Below are 18,166 nucleotides of genomic sequence, written 5' to 3' on the forward strand. Positions count from 1 at the left end.
TGATGCGGAGGCATTCGGGCTTGATCCGGAACTCCATCTTCAAAGTCGTAGTCTATTAAATTGATGTGCCAGCAATTGTACGAGAGATGAGTGCTTTACAAAAATCAGGCTTTAATAGACTAGAACATAGCTCTGCGATCGTCTACAATGGAATGGACGATCGCCGGGCGTTTGTCTATTTATACCTCGTTAATGGAGGCGTGGTTAACTCAGCCTCTCAGCCAATCGGTCGAGAGGCACATGACCGACCAGGGCCAATGGTAAGCCGGTGTTCTGCCCCAATGGCAGACAGGTATGCAAATCATATCACCACATCCAGTAAAGTAAGTTTGTTTAAACTTCATTGGCTAGCTAATCCTTTCACCTTAGGATCCATGGTCAGCCTCATCTAATGGTCTGTTCATAAAAGCTATGGATGCAATTGCTGGGCACTCACCGTTTACACAAAAATTGGTGACGTACCTTGCACTGACACAGTTTACCTTTCTATCTGTGCAGTAAGAGAAAATGTAGTTGAGTGTAGATGGGCAGTAGCAAGAGGGAGGGAGGGAAGGTCAGGGTGAATAGGCAAAGCTGAGACCTGTACCTTACAAGAGTGACACGTGGACTAACTGGAATGCTTCATTTTGTTTGGTACACATAGCTGTGAAGCACCTTTGGATGGGTTACAATGTTAAAGGTGCTACATAAATGCAAGGTGTTGTTGGACTGGAGCTCCCAGAAGGCTCTCACTTCTAGGATTTGTATGGATGTCACATCTCATTGCGGTGTGAAAGACTCTCTGCATGTGGGCCTTAGTTAGAAGCCTCCTGCTGACACTATTGTGGAGACCGATAATGTGTCTGTATCTCTGGTTATGCATATATTGTTCAGGTACGATGGGATTGCAGATGGGTGTCGTAACACATGTTTCTTCTTCCCTGGCAGACATCCTAATTATTGTGCAAGATTAAAGCTCATGGGATTGGGGGAAGTGTATTGAGGTGGATAGAAAACTGGTTGGCAGAGAGGAAACAAAGAGTCGGAATTAATCGACCCTTTTCAAATTGGCAGGCAGTAACTAGTGAGTGCCACAGGGATAGGTGTTGGGACCCCAGCTATTCACAATATATATTAATGATTTGGATGAGGGAAGAAAATGTAACATCTCAAAGTTTGCAGATGTTACCAAGTTGGGTGGGAGGATGAATTGTGAGGAGGATTCAGAGATCCTACAGCAAGATCTGGACGGGTTGGGCGAATGGGCAAATCAGTGACAGATGCAGTATAATTTGGATAAGAGTGAAGTTATTCACTTTGGAAGTAAAAACAGGAAGGCAGATTACTACCTGAATGGTTGAAAATTGGGAGAGGGGCATGTGCAGTGGGACCTGAGTGTCCTTGCACACCAGTCACTGAAGGTAAGCATGCAGGCGCAGCAGGCAGTAAAGAAGGCTAATGGTTTGTTGGCCTTCATTGCGAGAGTTTTTGAGTACAGGAGCAGGGATGTGTTGTTGCAATTATACAGGGCCTTGGTGAGGCCACACCGAGAATATTGTGTGCAGTTTTGGCCTCTGTTTCTGAGGAAGGATGCTCTTGCTCTCGAGGGAGTGCAGCAAAGGTTTACCAGACTGATTCCAGGGATGGCGGGACTGTCATATGAGGAGAGATTGACTAGGTTAGAATTATTCTCACTGGAGTTCAGAAGAATGAGGGGGGGATCTCATAGAGACTAATAAAATTCTAACAGGACTAAACAGAGTAGATGCAGGGAAGATGTTCCCAATGGTGGGTGTGCACAGAACCAGGGGTCACAGCCTGAGGATTCAGGGTAAACCATTTTGGACAAAGATAAGGAGACATTTCTTCACCCAAAGAGTGGTGAGCCTGTGGAATTCATTACCACAGGAAGTAGTTGATGCTAAAACATTGAATATATTCAAGAGGCAGCTGATATAGCACTTGGGGCGAATGGGATCAAAGGCTATGGGGAGATAGCAGGATTAGGTTTTGAGTTGGATGATCAGCCATGATCGTGATCAATGGCGGAGTGGGCTCGAAGGGCCAAAAGGCCTCCTGCTACTCCGATCTTCTCTATATGTATCTATGTATGTATCTAGATGCCAAATTTGTGGAAGGGTTCAAGGCTGTGGATAACAGCATTATTATAGCTGCCAGCAGACCTGAAACAAACCTGATATATTTACAGTACTCAGAAACTGCATGGTACAGGAGTAAGCAAGATAGCCACTTGAGACTGTTGTGCCATTTAAAGGATAGTGATAGACTTCAAGAGGACATGGGTAGGCTGGTGGCATCTGCGGGACATGTGGGAGATGAAAGTTAATCCAGGGAAATGCGAAGTGATACTCTTTGGTGGGAAGAGGCAATATAAAATAAAGGGTACAATTCAGAAGAGGGTGCACAGTATGCAGGAGCAAGGGGGCATCAAAGTATATGTACACAAATCATTAAAAGCGGCAGGTCAAGTTGAGGAAGCAGTTAATGAGGCACACAGGATCCTGGGCTTTATAAATAGAGACATAGAGTTCAAAAGCAAGTAGGTGCTGTTGAATCTTTATAAAACACGGGTTCAGCCTCAGTTATATTGAATTCAATCCTGGACATCACACTTTGAGAAGGACGTGAAGGCATTAAAGAGGATGCAGAAAAGATTCACGTGTGATTCAGGGATGAGGAACTTCAATTACGTGGATAAATTGGAGAAGCTGAATTTGGTGGCTCGAGTCAACACTCTGGAGGCTTCCAGTAGTAACAAAGAGGTTTATTACTGAAAGGCAAAAGCTGATCTATTTACAGGTGCAGAACACTAAAGAATAGATTTCTGGCTTCAGGGTTCACACTGCCTGGGCCCCTGCTCCCAGGGCCCCGTGCTTACTCGCTACTGGCCGTGGCTCGCACGCTCCGGAACCATTATCCCGAGCCGGTCACATGGGCTGGGCATGCCCACGCCCTTAAAGGATCTGCGCTACCACCCTGGGGCTCTTCCCCTTGGAAAAGAAAATGTTAACAAGAGATTTGATAAAGGTGCTGAAAATCATGAGGGATTTGGATAGCATCAGCAGAGAGCAACTCTTCAGAAAACTAGAGAACACGTATTTACAGTGAATGACGAAGGAATCGAAGCCGACATGAGGAAAACATTTTTCCACAACAAATAATTAGGATCTGGAATGTACTGCCTTAGACTGTGCTGAAGCCACATTCAACCATGGCTTTCCAAAGATAATAGGATAAATACCTGAAGAGAAATAAAATTGCATGGCTACTGGGAAATGACAGGACAGTGGGATGAACTGCATTACTCTGCCACACTGTCTATGATTCTATGGTTGGAAGTTGCTTAATGCGCTGTGTAGCCTGGGAAATGGGGAAGCTGTCCTCTGGCAACTTTGAGGGAGGTTGTGGAATATAAATTGCGGGCTGTTGTGACATGGATGGCCAGTTGCAAAACATGACACAGAAGGCAATGATTCTGTGGCGGGATGCTATAGATGTCAGCAATAGTTAGCTAGAATTGGATAGGATTTAGGTTTATTGTCATGTGTATAAAGAGTTAACGTAATATCATAACTGACCACTAGATGGAGCTGGGAATAGACCGATAAAAAGGACTCACTCTCAGGCTTCTGGGAGAGTGCAGAGTAGAGTTTCTTGCTGTAGGAGTAAGTGGTCGAGCTGTATATTAAGTAGTTTAATAAATGTTAATTTTGTTTTTGAACTTAAGTTGTGTGGTCTTTGTGAACACTACGACATCCATCCTGAGTATAAGAAACACAAAGAAGACTACATTGTTTTCCGAGGTACAGTGAAAAGTATTATTCTGCATACAGTCCAGACAGATTTTTCCACACCTGAAAAAACATAGGACATACGATAAATACACAATGTAGAAGGGAAGTCTCAAACTGTTCTGCCCCTCAAAGATCCAAAAACGTGATTATGTGCTGAGTATGGCCTTCTGTGAGCAGATATTAAACACATAGAAATATAGAAAATAGGAGCAGGAGTAGACTTTTCCGCCCTTTGAGACTGTTCTATCATTCATTCTGATCATGGTTGATCATCCAACTCAACAAACTATTGTGTAATCTTTTGATTGTCACAAGTTGGCTTACATTAACACTGCAATGAAGTTACTGGGAAAAGTCCCTCGTCACCACATTCCAGCGCCTGTTTGGGTACACAGAGGGAGAATTCAGAATTCACAGCTGGTACAGGAATTGAACACGTACTGCTGGCCTTGTTCTGCATTACAAACCAGCTGTCTAGCCCACTGAGCGAAATCAGCCCTCATTCCCATAACCTTTGATGCCTTTAGCCCCAAGAGCTATATCTAACTTCTTAAAATCGTACAGGGTGGAATTCTCCATTTCAGAGACGATGAGCGGGATTCTCCATAGCCCGACGGCGAAATTAGGAATGGCGATCGTGCAGAAAATAGGTTTCGATGCCGGAATTGGGCAGGCGCCGGTTTTACGCCCGTTCTCGATGCTTAGCCCCCCTCCAAATCGGCATCAGCGGGACGAGTGCCGCGTGCAGCTGCAATGCCGATAGCGCGTCATCAGCCGGCCCACCCACGATGCTCCACCTCCAATGGGCCGAATTCCTGACGGCGCGGGCCACGCGAGCCTGGTGTGCCAGCCACGGACAGTGTCTAGTGCCGCCACAACGGCCGAGGTCCATCCATTTTCTGAGGGAGGCGCGGTCTGTGTGAGGGGTTGTCTGTGTGTGTGGGCGTCAGTGGGGGGCATTCCTTTAGGGTTTCCTGGGGGGAGGCTTCCCATCACGGGTACCTGTGGAGGGTCTCCCTGTTAAAAGGGTCCCTGTGGGGGCGTCCTGCTATTATAGGGTTCTCAAGGGGGCGGGCAGGTTGGGTCATTCCGATACTTGGGGAGGGGGTGCGTGCAGGTGATCTGGGGTTGGGGGCTGCTGTGCAGCGTTGGGGGGGGGGTGGGGGGTGATGGGCATGGATGGTCTGTACCATTATGGCCCTGGCATGGCTAAGGGGGCAATTGCTGCTAAGTCCACCATGTCAGGTTCACGATTGCTAAAACCATAAATGAACCTCGCCCATGTGATTCCCAACTGTGGAGACCGGCAAATCACGGGTGGGTGGAGCATAGGGCGCTGGGCCCGCTAAATAGATGCAAGTGGGTCATTACGATCCATATGCATTTTTTCCATGCTCTTGCTGACGTGCAACGTGGAGCTCCTTCACACCGTGAGCGGGGGTCGGACCATGGCGTTCGGGTTGGCGCCCGATGCCGATCCCGATTTTGCCGTGACGCCCAATTCACTGTCCCAACAGGGTTCGCATTCTGGGTGTCCCGGGGGCAGAGAATCCCACCCACAATGTTTTGCTCTCAATTGCTTTTAGTGGCAGCAAATTCCATATGCTCACCACTCTCTGGGTGAAGAAATTCCGCCTCATCTCAGTCACTATTGGCTCATCCCAGATCCTTAGACTGTGACCCCTGGTTTGGGACTCCCTCATCATCAGGAACATCCTTCCTCCATCTACCCTGGTCTAGTCCTCTTAAAATATTAAAGGTTTCTATGACATCCCCTCTCATTCTTCTGAACTCCAGCGAATACAATCCCAACCAACTCAATCTCTCCTCATACATCAGTCCCGCTGTGAATTGCCCTTTCACATAACCGTTCGTCAGTCCAGAAGTAAAACACTCGAACACGTCAGTAACGAATATTCATTTATTCACGGCCGGGACAAATCTCTAAGCAGTCGGGTAACCACCTTCAAGAAGTGCCAAAGTCCCAGAATAAGGACTGTATCTTTATACATTTCACAGCTTAGGGGTGGTCCCCTTAAATTCCTAGATACACCAATGATTTGGCAAGGATCCAGAACATGTACTTATATGGAATTATTCTTCTTCGAGGTCGGGAGGTTATTTTTGACATAATCATTAACACAGGTCACTATTAATGCTGTTACAAAGGTTTCTCTTATCCCATGGCCATCTGGCCCAACTTCCTCATCTTCTCCCTTCACTTACTCCAGAGCCAGTTGCCTTTACATTTCAATGCTTATTGTTTCAGTTGGTCAAACAAGCTTAGTTTCGCTGTCTCTGCGGTAAAGTCACGCTTCCTTACATTCCATTCCCTTGACCTTTTGACATCCCTGCTTTCACAGATGCTTTTCAGAACCTTGATTATAGTAAAGTCATGCTTCCTTTCATTCCAGTCCCCTGACCTTTTGACATCTCTTTCACAGAGCTTTTCGGAACTTCGATATTAAACATAGCAGCAAAGTTATAACAAAATGAAATCCACTTCCACATTCCCCCCTTTGATCATTCCATGATCATATAACACTCAGGATACTTTAAATGGAAATGAGAGCGAGGCGGAGGTACTCCTCCTCTACTAGGCTCCGGCAGGATGCCATCTCCTCATATAGGTCAGGGGTAGGTGGAACCAGTTTTTCCTTTTCGTCTAGGGCGGATCTCTGAAGCATCTGTGGTAATGCAGCAGCACCCAAACGGTTGCATAGGCATTTCACACCGGTAGCTATGATACAGAGCAACAAACAGATGGTAACAAAGATAATGAGCCCATGGAACAGGTAAGTGGCCCAAGGATTGGACCACATCCAGTTCCACCAGTCAGCCTGACTGGCGAGTCGCAGGCGCTGTACTCCATCTCTGATATGGGTTACCAGACGCGTGATATTCTCTGAACTGTCTGGAATGTAAGTGCAACATTCGGTCCCTATGATAGCACAGGTCCCCCCTTCTTTGGCTAGTAAGTAATCCAGGGCCATACGATTCTGTAGGGCTACCGTTCGTACGGCTACCAACTCTGCACTGAGTTCACTAAGTCCCTCCGCGGTGTCATTTGCAACCTGTTCCAATATGTCACGGAGGAGCGCGTACTTCTGGAGGGACCAGATGGCGCCTATTTGGGGCCATAAGAGGGAAGTCACTACCTCCCAAGGTGGTATTGACCTCTGGGCCCGAAAGTGGGGATGATGTTCGAGCTGTGCATAGTGTGTAGTACCTGGGACAACAAAACCCAGGTAGCAGGACCCTGCCCAGTTAGTGGGGAGCCAGGGGTAAGCCTTGTGGCCACAAATGAAGTAGGTGCCATTATAGGAGGTGAGGCTAGTTACCATCGAGGAGGTCCATATTTGAGTCCAATCAGGGCCCCCCTGTGTGGTTAACAATGTTATTGATGATGGCGTGGCCTTTCCAGTCAGTAAGACTAAAAGTGTACCTACATGAACTGGTTCCTAACACATTTGTTCCAGGAGTTCTTACTTCCCGGAGTAAGCAGACCGTTCCGGTCTGGGGGTTCTGGATATTAAAGAACGGGGGTGTGTGATCTGCTGAGTAAGATGGCTGTCGCCAACCAAAAAAAATCCCGCAAAGGGTAGCCGGCACTCAGCCATTCTTGGGCTGCTTCCCTGTGGTTTACAGAGGAGGACCTGGAGGCCCTGGTTGGTAAGGCAGAGTGACTAGTTACTGTCCTGTTCTGGAATATAACCCATTCAGCCGTCTGTTCGATTGAGAAAGGAACAGATATCAAGGGAACGCCTCCATGGGCATGGGTCGGGACATGTGTACATACCCAGCAAGAGGAGACATCCATTTTCTTAGCATAGACATAGGACATAAACAGAAATGAATTTGCCGTTACATGGTGCGTTGCCCGCTTCCTTCTGGAAGGCGAGTAGGGGTGAGTAGTCCTTGGTACAGAAATTTGTATCCTGTTCTTATCGATGCACCGGTAGTTCCACCGGCATGTGCGGCGATCGTAGATCAGAACCATGTACATAGTCAGGAATCGGGGCTTCTGGTCGGCGGGATGAACGGTGGTCGGGCAGGTGTTGATAGGGGTGGTGATCCATCGGAGACCTGTCGTTGTTCCACATCGTGGGGTTCCTTCTCGGCACAGGGGTGGACGTCGGCTTCCATACGGGCATCTTCTTCCTTCGGATGCAGCGAGAGAGAGCAGGGTGGCGAGTGTCGTGACGGTGAAGAGGGACTTCATCCTGGTACCCGTGTCCCTAAGACTTAAAGGAAAAGTTTAGAACATCATGGATACTTAATTAATTTACAATGGTGCATATGTACCCATGCGTTTCGTCCCTCCACTTTTACTGCAGTGGGGGTAGTGAGTAGAACCTGTAGGGGACCATCCCATCGAGGTTTCAAACCTTTACGTGTCCAATTTCGAATTAGGACATAATCCCCAGGGTTGATGGAGATGTCATGAGTAATGGATGGGACTTCTTCCTGGGTGGCACGGACCCGGGAATGTAATCCTTTCAAAATTCTAGTTAGTGTTAATATATAATTAGTCATCTCAGTAGTCATGTAATGGAATTGAACATTCCGTGGAACACTGCTGTCCCAGGGCGTTCGAAAGGGTCTTCCATATAGTATTTCCGCTGGGCTTAGGCGAGTTTTTCCTGCGGGGGTGGCACGTAGCTGGAAGAGTGCTAAAGGCAGGAGTTTGAGCCAAGTGGCCCCAGTGTCTGCTTGTAGTTTAGCGAGTTTAGTCTTTAGAGTCTGATTAGCCCTTTCCACCACTCCAGCGGCTTGTGGTCTGTAGGCACAATGAAACTGTTGCTTTATTCCTAGCAGAGCACAGAATTCCTTATTGATTTGACCTATGAAGTGGGGACCATTGTCAGAGCTCAGCCGGGCTGGAATTCCAAATCGCGGAACAATTTCTCGCATTAACACCTTAACTACTGTCGAGGCCTTGTTATCCGTAGTCGGGTAGGCCTCGATCCATTTGCTAAAAGTGTCCACAATGACTAACACATATTTATAGCATTGACATCTTTCCAACTCAATATAATCCATTTGTAGGGTCTCAAATGGACCCTCAGGTAAGGGGGTTGTGCCAAGATCACAGGGGACGGCCTTACCGGGGTTGTGCTGTTGACAGATTAGGCACCGACTGCTAATTTGTTGGGCCATCTCCTGCAGTCGTGGGTGCCACCAGCTTTTTAACAATATGTCCCCTGTGGCACGAGCTCCACAGTGAGTTGCAAAGTGTACACATTCGGTCACCCAGGCTGCTAATGCATCGGTCATACATGTTTGTCCTACCGGGGTGACCCACAGCTTATTTTCATTATCATATATACATCCTAAGTTTTTCCACATATTTACAGCAGTTGCAGGAGCGTCCTCCTGCATTTGGATTATGTCAGCAATGGTTGGCATTGGTTTTTCAGAGGGAGACTTTTCCGAGGGGGTTTTAGTCTGCCTCATCATTCTAGGCACCATTAGTTTGCCAGATTTAGAAATTTCTTTTGCCTTCTCGTCCGCTCTCCTGTTGCCCGTTTCCACCAGTCCCGTGCCTTTTGTATGCGCTGCGCATTTTACCACCGCTATCTTGTCTGGGAGCATAAGGGCTTGCAATAACTGTGTTACTAACTGCTGGTGTGAGATGGGTGTACCAGAAGAGGTTAGAAATCCTCTGTTTTTCCATAATTGCCCGAAATCATGTACTACCCCGAAGGCGTATCGGGAATCTGTATAAATATTAACCTTCCTTCCCTTTGCCAATATGCATGCTCGTATTAACGCAAATAATTCTGCTTGTTGGGCAGAAAAGGGAACTTCAAATGCTGCTGCTTCTACTACGTCACCGTCTTGATCGATGATTGTATAGCCAGATTGTCTATCCCCCCTTTCGCCGATGGAAGAACTTCCATCGGTGAAAAAGGAACAATCTGCACCCGGGAGGGGTATATCGGAGAGGTCGTCTCGGACCGAGGAGACCTCTCGCAACAGTTGCAGACAGTCATGAGTTGGGTCGAGCATGTCCGTGGGAGGATACGTCAAAAAGTTAGCGGGGTTGATAGTGGTGCAGTGGGCAAACTGGACCTTCGGGTTATTAAGGAGAGCAATCTCATATCTATTCTGACGAGCCATCGTGAGATGCTGAGTCTGTAGCTGTCCCAAAAGAGCTGTAACAGAATGGGAACTATAGACAGTGATATCTTGTTGGAGGGTAATATTAGCAGCCGATTGTAGGCTGTTGTAGATAGCTGCAAGAATTTGGGTACAGATAGGATAGCCAAGGGCTACCGGATCGAGTTTAGAGGAGTAGTATGCAACCGGGCGACAGCGGTCGCCGTGGCGTTGGGTCAGGACAGCTGTGGCGCAGTCGGCAAGGACTGTGCAATAGAGCTGAAAAGGGTGATCATATAAGGGTCGACCAAGGGCAGGGGCCTGGAGGAGTGCCTCCTTGAGACGGTTAAAGGCCAGTGCGGCTTCCGGGGAAAAGGAAAAAGTATCGGGTTCATTGGTGTAGGGGGTAAGGAGGCGGGAATCCAGAGTAATATTCGGGATCCACTGACGGCAATAATTGACCATGCCCAGCCACTGACGGAGCTGCTTGGCAGTCGTTGGGGGTGGGAAATCGCAGATAGGGCGGATCCGGTCTGGATCTAAGGAACGAGAGGTGGCAGATATCCTAACACCAAGGAACTTAACAGTAGGTTGAGCAATCATAACTTTCGAGGAAGAGACAATGTAACCAAGGGAAGCCAGAAAATTGAGTAAAAGTTGAGTGTCGGCCCGACATCCCCCCTCAGTAGGGTTAGCGATCAAGAGATCGTCGACGTACTGAACAAGAGTGGAGCCTCGGGAGAAGGAGAGGGATTGTAGTTGGTGTTGGAGACAGCGGGAGAAAAGCGTGGGAGAGTGAATGAAACCTTGAGGCAAACGTGTCCAAGTATACTGTTGGCCATTATAAGTGAATGCAAAAAGATATTGGCATGATTGATCGAGTGGTAGAGCAAAAAAGGCATGTTGGAGGTCTACAAGGGAGAAGAATAGTGCGTCTGCAGGAACCTGGGCTAGAATATGCGCAGGGTTAGGAACAAGGGCGTGGAGAGGCTGGACAATAGAATTGATAGCACGTAAGTCCTGGACGAGGCGGTACTGATCTGGTTTCCCAGGTTTGGGCACCGCTAGGATGGGGGTATTGCACGGAGACTGACAAGGAACCAGGATACCCTGGTCGAGAAGTTTAGCTATGAGTGCATCGATGGAGTGGCGAGCTTGGGCCTTAATGGGATATTGTCGGATCGAGGGGAGCTGAACATCGGGGAGGAGAGGAATAGTGATAGGCTGGGTAGGGACGAGACCAACATCAAACTTATCCGCAGCCCATACGTGGGGAGATACAGTCGCGTCGGTCTGGGTGCGATGGTGTAAAAGAATGGACTGGGATGTAGCTGGTTGTGACATGTATGTAATGGTAAGACCGCCAGGGAGGAGTTGGGGTTCCAGAAGAGAGGGGTCAGACTGGTCCAATGCCTGTCGGACCATTGGCCCTAGATCCTTGGCATGGTGGGGGTAATGGACATGGCGGGTGACATGCGGGGCGGTGTACCCGTCTTGGTGCCATAGCCAGGTAGGCACTTGCGCCGCATCCGCAGTCCCGTGGGGCCCGCTCACAGAAGCAAAAAGGGTGACTGAGAATTCCTGTTCAAGGTGAGGGCTGTAAGAGTTGACCAGGCCCTCGTCGGCTCCGGTCGAATCGTAGGCCAGCGTGACGTGGAACAACCGCTCAGGCATCAAATGAAGTGCCCACCATTGCGGGTGCACATGAGTGATCAACTGGCGTGGTATGCTGGGCGAATGGACAGTGATCCCGTTATCCCCACATTCGAGATGTATTCCAAAGGCACAGAGAAGGTCTCGGGCCAGTAGATTACAATCTAGTCCGGTTGTAACAATAAATCGGTGCTGTAGGGTGTAGCCCTGGAAGGAAACGGGCACAGGGAAAGAAATGGGATAACTAGCTACCTGTCCCTGGAAACCAGATAGTTGTTGGGTCTCTGATGAGAGGGGAAGGTTGAGGTGAGACTGTACGGAAGACATGGTAGCCCCCGTGTCTATGAGAAACGGATAGGAGTGACCATAAATGGTTAAAGAAAGAACAGGCTCAGAGTCAGGAGAGGTTAAACGAGAAGGCAACATCGACAATCAGTATTGTTGGAAGGGGTTATTCTGAGTGAACGGAGTAGTGACTGGAGCAGCCACTGCGGGCGCTCCTCTGCCCCGTCCTCCCCCTCCACGACCCCCTCTGCCGCGGTTAGGGTGCGTGTAACAGTTACGAGCATAATGTCCTGGCTGACCACAACTATAACAGAGCCTAGCATGTTGTGGTGGTTGTGTGCGGGTAAGTGCTACCTGGGTCGGCATCGGTGGATAATAGGGTGGTGGGGGATGGGAGGGGTGTTGGTAGGGTGTGGCATAAGAATAAGGTGGGGGTGGTGCATAGGCCGACGCTGCTCCCGGGGGGGCATACGGAGGGCCATAGAGCGGTGCTTGGGGCCCGTTTGGATGGGAGGTGTATCCTCCACTTTGTGGGGTCACCCAACCAGGGGCGCGGCATTGAGGTTCCACCTGGCAGCCCGTGTTATCAGGCGCCCAAGAGGGTATTGGTACCTCCTGGACGTCTTTTCTAAGGACATACTCAGTTTTAATTTTAGGGGTTGCTTTAGACGGACCCTCAGGTGAGCTGTTTTTCCAGTAGTACCTCACAGCTCGTGCCATTTGGGTGGGACTATTATCGGACCAATCCATATTGTTAGTCTTAATCGCATCTGATAAGGAGGTGGGCAGGCAGCTCAAGAGCATAGCACAATACTGTGGGCTGTTGTTGCCAGCACGGTAATTAGTGTCTCCGGCTTGATTACGGTAGGACTCATTAAAACGCTCTAAAAAGGTGTCGGCTTCCTCATCCTTGCGGGGTTTGGTCTCAAGTATTTTAGTAATATCTACAGGCTTTTGAAGGGTAGTGTTTAATGCAGCAAAAATTGCATCTTGGCGTTGCCGGTCCGCCTGGTGGAGCACGTTAAGGGACGCTAAAGACACAGGGAGGGTAATAGTAGGATTCTGCTGTTGTAAGACATTGCAGAAGCGAACGTGTTCTTCTGGGCGCAAGACCTGCTGGACCAAGGCCCATAAGTCCCGTGCTTCAGCCTCATATACACGAATTGTACATTGGAGTTGGTCAACAAAGGCAGCAGGGGACTCTTTTCGATTTGGTATTCCAGCTAGTATGGACATAATCTCATTGGGTTTCCACGGGACATAAATATTCATGGTACGTTCAGCATTAGGGTTGCCCACGGGAGCAACAGGGTCATAGGTAGGATTTGGCACCTGGCGCATTGGCATCTGTCGTGGTGGGGGTAAGGGATGGTCGAGGGCTGGTGGAAGAGGAGGAGGGAAATCCTCGTCCTTATCCAGATTTTGGAAAAGACTGTCTAATTGTTCTCCCACTTGTTCCTTCAACTGGACCAATTGCATGAATGGTCCCCCTCCTCCCCTTGTTCTCGACCTTGTACTCATGGCCGGGGGTTTACATGCTGGTTGGGGCGGCGGTGGTGCATAAGGTGGTGGATTCTGACTTGGGTGGGGTATAATAAATTGGATCGGTGCATTAGGGAGGGGTGGTAGAGGCGGCGGCTGTGGTGGCTGTGGAGGCTTCCGATGTCCCCCACAATGGAACAGATGTTCCTCATCCCCATCGTCCCCGTCCTCCCAACCTTGCTTCGCATTGCTGACCGGCGCCGGGGTAGGAGTAACATTCTTTCGTTCTTTACATTCCCTTCTTAAGACCTCTACTGTTTTAACAATTCCCCCTTCGGTGAGGCCAATGCCCAATTTCGAGGCATTAGCCTGCCAGCTAGCCAGTGTAGATGCATCTTTCACTGACTGACAGTATTCCCTCCATAAAGCAATTAATTTCTTTGCGGTGGAACCGCGATTGTTTTTCCAGATCACCTGTTGGGCCTCCAGGACAGGACCCAAGTCTTTAGGTCCCCCCAGAGGCCATTTATCCTTGCCTAGGTTTTTATGGAGGGCCCCCGACAATTGTCGGAGTTGCTTTGAGTGTTTGGGGTATTGTTCACAGAGAGTCTGGAGCGCACTGCCCGGGTCATCACAAGTATCTACGGTATTACCCATGGTGGAATTCTGGTGGAATCCCGTAACAGCCTCCCCGAACAGGCGCCGGAATGTGGCGACTAGGGGCTTTTCACAGTAACTTCATTGAAGTCTACTCGTGACAATAAGCGATTTTCATTTCATTTCATTTCATTAATTCCACTCTCGTTTCCTAGTAGTCCTGAGAACACTACCCGAAAATTACCTAACAGTCTGGAGCACACAGCCCAGAATCGTCTCCTAGCAGTCCCGAGAACTCCGCCCGTAAATTCTAGAGAACACAGCCCGGAATTACGGCGGCAGTCCCGTCCGGAGCCCACAGCCCGGAGTCGTCTCCTAGCGGTCCCGAGAACCCCGCCCGTAAATTCTAGAGAACACAGCCCGGAATTACGGCGGCAGTCCCAGACCGCCCCTAGTGACGATAACCGCAGGGGTCACTCACTTACCCTCTTTAAAACGGGTTCGCTGGACTGACCTGGATCTCGCAGAGGCTTCTTGACAAACCAACGGCAAGGCTGAGCAACGATCAAACTAGTAGTAGGCGAATACCAAGGTGGAAAAGAAATTTTACTCACGTTGGGGGCCAAATTCGTCCTCTACTTTGAACGAGCTCAGTCGATTACGCCGGTTGGGTAGCGCAGACACCTCTGGAGATCCCACCGCTGCCACCAAATGTGAATTGCGCTTTCACATAACCGTTCGTCAGTCCAGAAGTAAAACACTCGAACACGTCAGTAACGAATATTCGTTTATTCACGGCCGGAACAAATCTCTAAGCAGTCGGGTAACCACCTTCGAGAAGTGCCAAAGTCCCAGAATAAGGACTGTATCTTTATACATTTCACAGCTTAGGGGTGGTCCCCTTAAATTCCTAGATACACCAATGATTTGGCAAGGATCCAGAACATGTACTTATATGGAATTATTCTTCTTCGAGGTCGGGAGGTTATTTTTGACATAATCATTAACACAGGTCACTATTAATGCTGTTACAAAGGTTTCTCTTATCCCATGGCCATCTGGCCCAACTTCCTCATCTTCTCCCTTCACTTACTCCAGAGCCAGTTGCCTTTACATTTCAATGCTTATTGTTTCAGTTGGTCAAACAAGCTTAGTTTCGCTGTCTCTGCAGTAAAGTCACGCTTCCTTACATTCCATTCCCTTGACCTTTTGACATCTCTGCTTTCACAGATGCTTTTCAGAACCTTGATTATAGTAAAGTCATGCTTCCTTTCATTCCAGTCCCCTGACCTTTTGACATCTCTTTCACAGAGCTTTTTGGAACTTCGATATTAAACATAGCAGCAAAGTTATAACAAAATGAAATCCACTTCCACACCGCCATCCCAGGAATCAGTCTGGTAAACCTTCGCTGCACTCCTTCCTTAACAAGGACATCCTTCTTCAGGTAGGGAAACCAAAACTGCATGCAATATTCTAGTGTGTGTTCTCACCAAGGTTCTGTATAACTAATTGTTATCTAATAGGCATAGTTGCTGATCCTGTTGGTTGCTGAGGCCGTTACTCCTCTTCATTGAAAGCAAAGTAGTTATAAAGATAGTGATGAGAAACTCTGGCAATTAATTAAAAGCAATTAATTTAAAAAGTCTGAAAGCGCAACACCACCACTTGCCGCTCCTCCACCCGCCCATCCCCACACCCACAACCAATCCAACCTAACAATCCTTCACCACCTGAATACCTTCGATTACCCCAACCAACAACCTGATTATCCCTCACTATCCTGCTCTCCCCCTACTCTGCAACTCCCCTCCTGACCCGCCAGCTCACTCTGATCCAACTGACTCGCCTTCAACACCCAGCTTCCCCCCAAAAAAACTCCTGACCCTCTCCCTCCTAAAGGCCTAATTCCCCCTTATCCAGCTGATCCTGACCACCATATCCACCTACCAACCTACCCAGCTACCACTTTATCCCCTCAGCCATTTACCTCATGCATCTTACCTCCTGACCCACCAAACTCTTAGCAACCTACTTAACCAACAAACTCGCCCACCTGTTTAACTTACCCACCCTACCACCTTACCTTATCCTACTCCCTCACCAAACCCTATCGCCTAACCTACCCTACAACTCACCCACCCTGCCTCCTTACCCACCTTACCGCCTTACCCAGCTGGATATTCTCCTGAAAGACCAAACAAAATAATGGTACCCTAATCCCAAAGATGCAATAACCATCAGGTGAATATTAAAAGCAAATTACTGCGGATGCTGGAATCTGAAACCAAAGAGAAAATGCTGGAAAATCTCAGCGTCTGGCAGCATCTGTAGGGAGAGAAAAGAGCTAACGTTTCGAGTCCAGATGACCCTTTGTCAAAGCTAAAAGACAGAGAAAGTGGGAAATATTTATACTGTGGAGTGAGAATGAAAGATGAGCCACAGAAACCAAAGGAACAGGGTGATAATGGCTGTCCCCAGAGAGAACAAAAGGTGTGCAAGGCCAAACAGCAGAGAAACTAACATCAGATGGTAAACTGACAGATATAGATAAAAGCAAATTACTGCGGATGCTGGAATCTGAAACGAAAGAGAAAATGCTGGCAAATCTCAGCAAGTCTGGCAGCATCTGTAGGGAGAGAAAAGAGCTAACGTTTTGAGTCCTTTGACTTTTTGTACTAGCTACGCTTGCCTTTTTATGGGGTATGTGGAACATTCCTTGTTCCAGGCCTATCCGGGCCCCTTCCCACAACTCCTTTACCGATACATTGATGACGATTTTGGTGTTGCGTCATGCTCTTGCCCGGACCTGGAAAATTCATCAACTTTGCCTCCAGTTTCCACCCCTCCATCATTTTCACCTGGTCCATCTCAGACAATGTCCCTTCCCTTCCTTGATCTTTCTGTCTCCATTTCCAACAACAGACTATCCACTAATATCCACTACAAGCCCACTGACTCCCGCAGCTATCTGGACTACAGCTCTTCGGACCCTACACCCTGTAAGGACTCCATTCCTTTCTCTCAACTCCTTCACCTCTGTCGCATTTGTTCCGATGGTGCCATTTTCCAAAATGGTGCTTCGAAAATCTGTTCCTTCTTCCTCAACTGTGATTTCCCACCTACCGTTGTGGACAGGGCCCTCAACAGTGTGCGGTCCATCTCCAGCACCACTACCTTCGCCGCCTCCACTCCCTCCCAGAACAAGGATAGAGTCCCCCTCGTTCTCACATTTCATCCCACCAGCCTCCGTATGCAAAGCATAATCCTGCGCCATTTTCGCCAACTCCAGCGTGATGCCACCACCAAACACATCTTCCCTTCACTCCCTCTGTCAGCATTCCACAGGGACTGTTCCCTCCGAGACAATCTAGTCCACTCCTCCACCATACCCAGTACCTCTCCCATCACCCATGGCACCTTCCCATGCAATCGCAGAAGGTGTAACACCTGCCCCTTTACCTCTTCCATGCTTAACATCCCAGGCTCAAAACATTCATTCCAGGTTAAGCAGTGTTTCACTTGTATCTCTTCCAAATTATTCTACTGCATTCGCTGCTCCCAATGTGGTCTCCTCTATATCGGAGAGACCAAACGCAGACTGGGTGATCGCTTTGCTGAGCACCTTCGGTCTGTGCGCATTCAGGACCCTGCCCTTCCCGTTGCTTGCCATTTTGACACAAGACCCTGCTCCCATGCCCACATCTCTGTTCTTGGCCTGCTGCAATGTTCCAGTGAAGCGCAATGCAAACTGGAGGAACAACATCTCATTTTCCAGTTAGGCACGCTACAGCCTTCCGGCCAGAACATCGAATTCAACAACTTCAGATGATCAGCTCTAACCCACCTTGACCAATTTGTTTTCATTTTATTTTAACTGTCTTTTACCATTTCTTTCTTTCTTAATATACATTTAATTTCACCCCCCAATCTTATCCACCTTTCCTTCACCTTTCTCTTCTTTGCTTCCCCCTTTCCCTCCCCCCACATCTACAGTTCATCCTCTGACAGATGTAGATGTGGGAAGGGGAAGGGAGAGGCAAAGGGGAGAAAGGGTAAGGAAAGGGAGATAAGATACGGGGGGTAAATATATATATATATATTTAAAGAAAGACAAAAAGAAAGAAATGGTAAAAGGCAGTTAAAATGAAATGGGACGAAAACAAATGGGTCAAGATGGGATAGAGCTAATCATCTGAAGTTGTTGAATATGATGTTGAGACTGGAAGGCTGTAGTGTGCCTAACCAAAAGA

Source organism: Scyliorhinus canicula, chromosome 2 (assembly GCF_902713615.1).
Source record: "Scyliorhinus canicula chromosome 2, sScyCan1.1, whole genome shotgun sequence".
In the NCBI taxonomy this organism is placed as follows: Eukaryota; Metazoa; Chordata; class Chondrichthyes; order Carcharhiniformes; family Scyliorhinidae; genus Scyliorhinus; species Scyliorhinus canicula.